This window comes from Rhincodon typus, chromosome 23 (genome assembly GCF_021869965.1).
Source record: "Rhincodon typus isolate 14 chromosome 23, sRhiTyp1.1, whole genome shotgun sequence".
Classification (NCBI taxonomy): Eukaryota; Metazoa; Chordata; class Chondrichthyes; order Orectolobiformes; family Rhincodontidae; genus Rhincodon; species Rhincodon typus.
In genome coordinates this window covers 10,628,811-10,638,564 of record NC_063354.1, presented here as the reverse complement: position 1 = coordinate 10,638,564, position 9,754 = coordinate 10,628,811, and the positions used below count along the sequence as shown (strand labels likewise).

Here is a 9,754-nt window from a genome sequence, read left to right as displayed (position 1 = left end):
CTCGGGGACCGCTTTGCAGAACACCTACGCTCGGGTCGCAATAAACAACTGCACCTCCCAGTCGTGAACCATTTCAACTCCCCCTCCCATTCCTCAGACGACATGTCCATCCTGGGCCTCCTGAAGTGCCACAACGATGCCACCCGAAGGTTGCAGGAACAGCAACTCATATTCCGCTTGGGAACCCTGCAGCCCAATGGTATCAATGTGGATTTCACAAGCTTCAAAATCTCCCCTCCCCCTACCACATCCCAAAACCAGTCCAGCTCGTCCCCGCCTCCCTAACCTGTTCTTCCTCCCACCTATCCCCTCCTCCCACCTCAAGCCGCACTCCTATCTCCTACCTACTAACCTCATCCTGCCCCCTTGACCTGTCCGTCCTCCCTGGACTGACCTATCCCCTCCCTAATTCCCCACCTACACTCACCTTTACTGGCTCCATCCCCGCCTCTTCAACCTGTTTGTTTCCTCTCCACCTATCCTGTCCTCTATCCATCTTCTATCCGCCTCCCACTCTCTCCCTATTTATTTCAGAACCCCCTTCCCCTCCCCCTTTTGTGATTAAAAGGGAGTGGCTTTGTTATTGGAGAGGAAAAGCGAAGACTGCTTTCTGATGCTCCTCCAGAATGTAGGAGTGAAAGCATTGCATTTATTTTTTCTTGTGTTCTTCGCCCCAGCATAATAAAGTCAATTGTCATCAGAACTCTTCATTTTTTTTATCAGTGATTTTGTCAAAAATGCTTCTGACAGACATTGGTTACCACATGATTTCTGCAGCAATCAGATGTCAGTTGGTGTTGAGCTAGGGTTTGATGGGAGGGGAATCCAAGTTGTGGTTGTTGCCCATGAGTAACATTTCTGATTGGAAACCCCTGGGTCCCTTGTTTCCATCCTTGTTTGTTGCCAAGGGCTACCTATCTCATCGAGGGTCAGAATTAATATTCTTCCCATAAACAGAAATAGCACTTTCCCTTTTATCCACTTTACTGTGGACCATACACTAGAAACAGTGATAATCACTTCAGAAATCCTTCTCTAAATGGTCTGTGTGCTCTTCACATTTCATCGGTACCAGGGTATATGTGCACAAAAACTATCATGGGAAACAGGGACAGTAAAAGACCAGATATGCCAATAACCCTGCTTTGAATATAGTCATGGTTGATCTCCATCCTCAGCATTTTCCTACCCATTGTCCATATCCAATGATTCCTTGAGATGCTAGAAAACCTGTCAATCTCATCCTTAAATATCATCAAAAATGGAGCAAATACGACATTCTGAGGTAAAAAAAATTCCAAAAGCTCGCAATTCTTTGGATGAAGAAATTTCTCCTCATCTCAGTTCTAAATGATCAACCCTTTCATAAATCATAGAATCCCCACAGTGTGAAAGCAGGCCATTTGGCCCATTGAGTCCATACCAACTTTCTAAACAGCATCCCATTCAGACTCATCCCATCCCTGTAACCCTGCATATCCCACGGTTAATGCACCTAACCTACACACTCCTGGACATTATGGGCAATTTAGCATGGTCAATCCACCTAACCTGCACATCTTTGGATTGTGGGAGGAAGCTGGAGCGCTCAGAGGAAACCCACACAGACATGGGGAGAATGTGCAAACTCCACACAGACAGTCATCTGAGCATGGAATCAAACCCAACACCCTGGTGCTGTGAGGCAGCAGTGCTAACCACTGAGCCACCATGCTGCCCCTTTCTCATGAGACTGTGAGTGGGAACCTTCCTCGCTCTCAAGCAATGATGGCAATGGGGAGAAAGTTGGGGGACTAAGTGTGAGATGATGAGTGAGGAGCTTCCAAACGGCAAAAGTGAAAAATCCCATTTTCTAACGGAGTGTTGAACAGCAAGATGAGATTCTCACTCGTGAGCAGGAGCGGCCTACTCGTATGCATTTGCTTACATTAATATCCTCATAATGATATTATCTGTCCTCATTGATAAGCAGTTTCCCATCCTCATACCTGCCAGATAGAAACCAGTGACAGTTCCTGACATCGAAGTCAGACTGGTTACCTGGCCACTCCAACTCGCTGCCTGCTCCTCCAGACATCCATTAGTCACCAACATCTCAGGGTTTCTCCACAGGCAGTGACAGTACAACCCCTTCCCTCCGCAATCCCCAGTCCACCAGGGTCGGCAAAACAGGGGTCCCAGTTTGCCTCTGCCCTCAAGTCTAAACTAATTGACAGGATTCATGCAGGGCAGCTGTGGACAGGCCAGATTTAACCAGATTCATGGCTGAGCTTTAAAGATGGTCATGGCGCCAGGAATCCTGGTATAACCCAACAGTCACCAGTGCATCTGCCCGTTCCAAGTGGCAAAATACAATGAGAAGGTACCAAAGTGGCATGGTGTACAGCTACTCAGGCCAATTTGTGAAAATAGGGAAAACGGTGGCTCAGTGGTTAGCACTGCTGCCTCACAGCGCCAGGGACCCGAGTTCGATTCCACCCTTGGGTGACTGTCTGTGTGGAGTTTGCACATTCTCCCTGTGTCTGCGTGGGTTTCCTTTGGGTGCTCTGGTTTCCTCCCACAGTCCAAAGATGTGCAGGTTAGGTGGATTGGCCACGTTAAATTGCCCATCGTGTTCAGGGATGTGTAGATTATCTGGGTGAGAGGGGGATGGATCTGGGTGGGATGCTCTGAGGGTCAGTATGGACTTGCTGGGCTGAAGGGTCTGTTTCCACATTGTAGGGATTCTATGATGATGATGATGAAAAGAGAGAAAACTCACTAGGGTTGACAGAGACAAACCCTCTTTGAAACTTGCCAAAAGTACACTTTACCAGTTTCTAGTAAAATTCAGCTCTGTATCTTACATTCCCCAGCCAGAGGACCTCTCAGTGTCTCCCCTATCAACGTCCTTCGGTATCCTGTATGTTTCAGTGAGATCATCACTCGTTCTTCTAAACGCCAGATAGTATAGGCCCAGTTTACTCAGTCTTTCAATATAGAACAGCACTGTCGTTCCAGAAAGCAACCTTGTGAACCTCCTTCGTAACATCTCCAACATAATGTCCTTCCATAAATATAAAGACAAACCTATGCACAGTAAACCGGGTGTGCACTCAAAGCCCATAAAATGGTTGCAATACTTTCTTATTCTTGTACACAAACACCTTGTAACAAAGGTCAGCAAAGCATTTGCCTTCCTAATTGCTTACCATACTTGCACACTACATTTATATATTTCTTGTCTGAGTGTGCACAAGTCCCTCTGAACTTCAACCTGATTTTTAAAACATACTGTGTATTGTTATACTTAACATCAATGTGAGTAACCTCACATTGCCACCTTACTGCCCACTTACATAACCTGGTGGTACAGCTGGTTGCAGAAGTAGTTAAAAAGCATTCAGGATCTTGGGATTTATAAAAGACCCAGAGTTTAAAAAAAAGCCAAAAAAAATGTTAAGGTGAGCTTTTGTAAAATACTGGTTTTCCCTCTACGGGCGTAGACTGTTCTGTATAATTCTGGACACTGCACTGTAGACATGTGAGAAAGTATGGAGTAGACTATAACAAGCTGGTTCCAGAATGAGGAATTGCAGTGACATGGATTGATTGAAGACACTGGGTTCATTCTTCAAAGGAGATCTAATAGAACTGTTCAAAATCACAAGGCCTCAAGAGATAATAAAGAGGAACTTTCTCATTGGCAGAAAAGTCAAGAACAAAAGGACATGGATTTAAATTGTTGGCAAAAGAAACAAAGGCAAAATGAGGATTTTTTTTACACAGCAGTGGCACAATCTAGAAAACAGCTTCTGAAAGGATGACGGAGGTTTAGCTTTCAAAAGGGAATTAGAATTATAGAATCCTTACAATGCAGAAACAGGCCATTCGAGCCATCAAGTCCACATTGACCCTCTGAAGTGCATCCCACCCCATCCAACCCAGCTTTTCCCATGGCCAATCCACCTAACCTGCACATTATGGATAATTTAGCATGGCCAATCCATCCACCCTGCACATCTTTGGACTATGGAGGAAACCGGACCACCCGGAGGAAACCCATTCCAGACACATGGAGAATGTGCAAACTCCACACAGACAGTTACCCAACAGTGGAATCAAACCTGGGTCCCCAGTGCAGTGAGGCAGCAGTGCTAACCACTGAGTCTCTATGCTGCCCCAAATTGGCAAAATACCCAAAGGGAAAATAAAATGCAAGTTAACAGGAAAAGGGGAGTGGAGCAAGACTAGCTAAACTGCTCTTTCAGAGGGCTGGTGTGCGCTGGATGGACAGAATGTTCTCCATTTGTGCTAAAAACATTCTCTGGTTCTACATGTGCAGTGGTAAGCTGACCACCCCAGTGTGTTTACAATAGAATAAAACCTGCACCTATTTAATGCATGAGGTACAAGTCAGTTTTAACGCTTTTATTTCCATAATGAGGAACGTTGTTAGAGGGTCACAGATTCATTGGGATCTGTCAGACAGCAAAAAGTACAGAGACCGCAGAGGACATGAGGGAAACCACAAGCCTTTGCTTTTACGGTACCTCCTGGTAACTGGCTCCAGAGGCCTCTGAGCGGGGGTCACATAACTGCCATCTTTCAGCAGAACGGTATGTAGTGGAGAAAAGCCTGATGCAGGGAGAGAGGGAGAAAAAAAATCAGACAGTCAAAGAAATCATTCTGACTATTAGTGGAAATGAAATAAATCAAGCACAGATCAATGAAATAAATCAAGCACAGTTTAAGAACTCAAGAGATGTTACTTGTGATGAACAATGTCAGCACTTATTGTGTCACTGTTCAGCAGGCAGATCAGTTTGATCCTTTATACTTCAATTTCCTTCTCCACTTGGACTGGGCTGATCATTGATCAGCTGCTGATCTCCATGTCTGAACTGGGATGGATGAAAGGCTCCAAACAAGTGGTGTTTAGCATTTGAAGGGTTAAACTGCTTATGCAGAGTTTAGAGAAGTGCACGCTTCCTGGATAAACAGAAACATGTTGTACTCAATTTGAGCAAACAGCAATTCAATGCCTCATTTGGGTTCTTGTGGTGCAACATTCTCCTTATCTCCAGGCTCAGAGACCTGGGCTCAAGCCCCACCTAATCTGGAGGCATGTAATAACATCTCTGAACAGGTCGATTAGTAAACAGGTACATTAAAAAGAAGTCAAACGGTGCTTTACATTTTTGTGAATTGGCAGCATGATGCAGATAGCTCAGATACTGCAGTCGGTGATTGTAAAAGTTGCAGACTTGGTTATCAGGAACTAATAAGTCTCCAACATAGAAACATTAATGATTATACGGAGGCCACAAAGAGCTGGTTATTCTCCAGAGGTCTCTTTCCCAGTTCCCTGCTTTTCACAAAGCAGCTTTGCACAGTTCAGTCTTCATTAATTAATCTTTTTGCGTGTGTTGGGTTCAGCCCCAGGGCAGCTCAGCCTGATTTTTCCATTTAATTTAAATCAACTGGAATATAATGTTCCGAGCAGTCACCTGACTTCCCAGCCTGCTGCCTGAAGAGGTATCAGTGTGTGACAGCCGATAGCAGAAAGCTGTCAGTTATTGATAAATGCTTGGCACAGCATGGTGATTATCAGACTTATGCAAGCAATTTGCAACAGAAATAATTGCAGTTACGTGATACTCTCTCCCAGGCCCTTTCTAAGCAAAAACCAGATGGGGAATTTCAGAAGCCAGTAAATCATTGTAAAAAGGCAAGACATTCTGCTTGGTTCAGTTGATATTTTATCACGGTTTAGATTAAAAAACCAAGCAATATTTCTCTTTCGATAAATGGTATTCGGCCCGAAGGTGTTTTACATGGCAATTGTCAACTAATTTCAGAATGCTGAATTTCTTTTGGTTTTAAGGATGTGCTACAAACCTTGTTAAGGTTTTAATTTAATTACAACTGGCTCTTCCAGAGTTTTGCCCTCTTTCTCCTCAACATTCCTACACTACAAGTAAAGCCAGTGGAACTTGGTGCAACTCCTTTCAGTTACAGAGGATGGACTAACTCGCATTAAAGAATTCTTTGGGATTTTCACACAAATTGGTTGGAGTGGAGGGTGGATGTGAGGATGGAGCAGCCATGGAAGCATTCACACTGACATTTCCCATTTGGCCAGGCAGTTTGGGAATCAATGGAAATGACTCCAAGTTGATAGCGTCTGAAAGTTGGTGAGTAGAAAGAACTTTCCAGTACTGGATTGTCATCTCTATATCATACATGCCGGTTGCCTGGATGAATGCAGCTCCAACAACACTCAAAAAGCTTGACACCGTCCAAGGCAAAGCAACGCACTTGCCACTGTCAACACTCAATCTCTTCACCACCAAATGTACAATGGCAGCAATGTGTACTGCAGTAACTCACCAAAGTTCCTCTGACAACACCTACCAAACTCATGACCTGTAGTGCATATAAGGACAAGGGCAGCAGATACATAGGAACACGACCACTTGCAAGTTTACCTCCATGCAAGTTCACCATCCTGTATTGGAAATATATCACCGTTCCTTCAGTGTCATTGGGTCCAAATCCTGGAACTCCCTTTCTGACATCCCAAGGTCAGGAGCAGTTCAAGAGGCAGCTTAAAATCTCCCTCTCCAGGGTAATTAAAGACAGGCAATAAGTACTAAACATGCCATTGACATCTATGTCCCATTAATAAGTATTAATAAAAGCATAATTCCTATGGTTCTACTGAAGGCAAGATCTCTGAATTATTGACAATGTGTATTTTTCACCCAGCATTCTTTTTGCATGTACACATTCTGGACAGAAGAGCTCTCAAATATTATTTGGCCTTTATCATTAAAGAGTTAACTTTAATCAGCCATAGCTATTATGGACTAAAATTCTCAACTTGATTCAACTCCTTTTTAATTCTGTTCATGGAGAAAATAGACTACAATGACTTTTTGTTCATCTCCCTATTTTCTTCACAAATCCCATGTCAATACTCAATTTCATTTGGTTAGTTTCCATAGGCTTAGTTTCATCATTCTCTGCACTGTTTCTCCAGCCTTCTCAATGTTGATTTACTAGGTCTGGAGAGAATAGAGAGAAGCTGAGAATGTGTTACCTAGAGTGGGGAAGGTTAAGGAAAGCTTAACAGAGTTGTTCAAAATAATGATCATTGTTGATGGGGTACACAGAACATAGAACATAGAACAAGTCAGGAAAATCTGTTTCCAATGGTCAGTGAGTCAGCTACCAATGTAGACTTTTCAGAGTCATTAGAGAAAGGACCAGAGAGAAGATGAAGAGAGTTTGGTTTATCCAACTGGTTGTTGCCATCTATATTGCACTGCCTGAAAGGACATTTGGAGAAGAGCCTTTAGCAATTTTCAAAGGATAATTTAGGAGAAAGGAGAAATTACAAGGATATTGAGAAAGAGTGTGAATGGAACTAATTGTATCATTCTCTGACAGAGTTGGTAATGAATCTGCTAACTCATTCGCTTTTTACCCTCATGGATTATACAAGTAGGAACTCTTTGGTATAACATCTCACAATTCCCCAGTCTCTCTCCATTTTCTTTGGGTTTAATTTGTTGCTCTTCCACACAGAATGGGTGAATATTATTGCTTGCTCTGCCTGCAGAGTGTGTCCAGCAATTCTCAGTTATCTGATGACTGAATGTTTGTACAAATCACTGGCATGGATTTATTTTCGTCAGAGAATCCTTAGTGTGGAAGCAGGCCATTCAGCCCATCAAATCCACACTGACCGGCTGAACAGCACCCAATCGGGACCCAGCCCCCTATCCTATCCCTGTAACCTTGCATTTCCCATGAACAATCCACCTAATCTGCACATTGTTGGAGTGTGAGAGGAAACTAGAGCATCCAGAGGAATCTCACGCAGACACAGGGAGAATGTGCAAACTCCACAGAGACAACCCAAGGGCAGAATTGAACCCAGGTCCCCGGAACTATAAGGCAGCAGCGATAACCACTGAGCTGTCATGCCATCTGTTTCGTTATTCTTTCTAAATCTTATTTCTACCTTGTTGGCTGAAGGCCAGATTTCTGTTACTGATCTCATGTCTAGTGCCTTTTCAAATGACTTTCCTGATTCTCAAGAAAAAAAGTAGGACACATTAGTGCATGCTCTTGTACTTAGCACAGCCAGCATCAAGGACATAAGATCATCACTTCTAATCCAACTACCAAGACCAATATGCTACCTCAGTGCAGTCGGTCTGCTATAACGCGATAGTTGCATTCCTGCGCAACATCGCATTATAGAAAAATCGCGCTGTAGAAATAATGGGTCCTATGGGAAAAACCGGGTTAGGGCAGACCACCAAAAAATATCATTCAAAATTGCTCAAAAATCACTCAAAAGCCTAACACAAAGGATTGCACAGTTTGAATAGATGTTTAATTCATATCTAATAATGAAATAAAAGTAAATTTAACACCTTACCTTGGAAAAATATGAAGATAACTTGACGTGGGAGGAGGCTTTGAGGTTGCTCTGTTGTTAATGAGGGGACTGAGGGTCATCAACAACTAGGATGGAAAGTGTCTCATTCTTTTCCCTGAATTTCATATTTGATTTCTTGGTAGTTTGATGGTCTCTCATTTTGCTCTTCCCATGAGTGGCAACATTTTTTCTCTGCCGACATCTTTCATAATCTTAAAGATAGGGTTAGGTTCCCCTCAACCGTATCTTCCCCTTTCTAGATAAAAGAGAATCAATTAGGCTATCATTTCTTGACAAGTTTTACCTCATATTCTTGGTAAGAATCATCATAAATCTTTTGGCACCCTCTCCATTGCCTTCAAACATCATATCATCACCACCACCTTCAGGTGCAGTTGGGGTTGCAGGGTTAGGGTGAAAAGTAGTTAATCCAGAATTGGATGGCTGTGGTTCATTGTCTTCTGACTCTTTCTTGGGGCTTGGTTTAAAAAAAGACACCCAATTTTTGCTGTCTTAGCCTTTTTCTTCTTTCATGAAGAAGCAGTTCATAGGGTGCCAAATAAGATCTTATTCCACGAACTGCTACCCTGCTGCATTCTGCATTGTAATCGTTGTCCCCTAAGCGCTGCAACTGCTTCTCAATTGCACTCAGGATAGAGGACAGAACAGAAGTGGAAAGTGAGTCCTGAGGAAGGGTCACCGGACCTGAAATGCTAACTCTGATTTTATCTTCACTGATCTTGCCAGACCTGCTAAGCTTTTCCAGCAACTTCTGTTTTAATTCCAGAGAAGTGGAAAGCTCTCATGGTGCTGCATCCTGGACTTCATCTTCTTCATCTCCAGCTTCCACTTCCCCCTCAGCAACAAGTTGTTGTAGATCAGCTGTAGAGAGGTCTTCACAGTGGGACTCAAGCACTATGGAAGGAAATGCCATTTCATGCTCCTCATCTGCTCTGGCACCTTCGCCACATAACTTTTAATTATGTAAAGCATAGCGGTTCTTAAAACTGCTAGCACTAAAGGCAGGCACTTCTGCAGGATTTTCAGCTCTTTTTTGTTAATCTTTGTAAATTGATACGGCTTTCTCTTTTATGGTGAGAAAAGTGGTGCCAGATCGCTTTTTCGTTTGATCTTCTGTCCACACACTTCGAAACCGCTCCATCTCATGTCTGTGACCTCACAGATTTACTCCCATTCAGACCTGTTCCAGCAACTTAGCTTGCTTTAATCTTTTCTGCATTGTCTCTAACGGCGTGTAAGGTAGACTCTTTCATTCCTGTTACGTGAAATATATCACATGTTCTCTCATTACGCTCAAAA

At 43.2% G+C, this 9,754-nt stretch overlaps 1 long non-coding RNA gene across 1 annotated transcript; it reads left to right on the top strand.

Annotated features, from left to right (window-relative positions):
* Positions 1-5,028: 5,028 nt before the first annotated feature.
* Positions 5,029-6,702, top strand: LOC125485869. The gene is made up of 2 exons (XR_007264589.1): positions 5,029-5,144; positions 5,921-6,702. It is a non-coding gene; the product is annotated as an uncharacterized LOC125485869 (long non-coding RNA).
* The last annotated feature ends 3,052 nt before the right edge of the window (positions 6,703-9,754 follow it).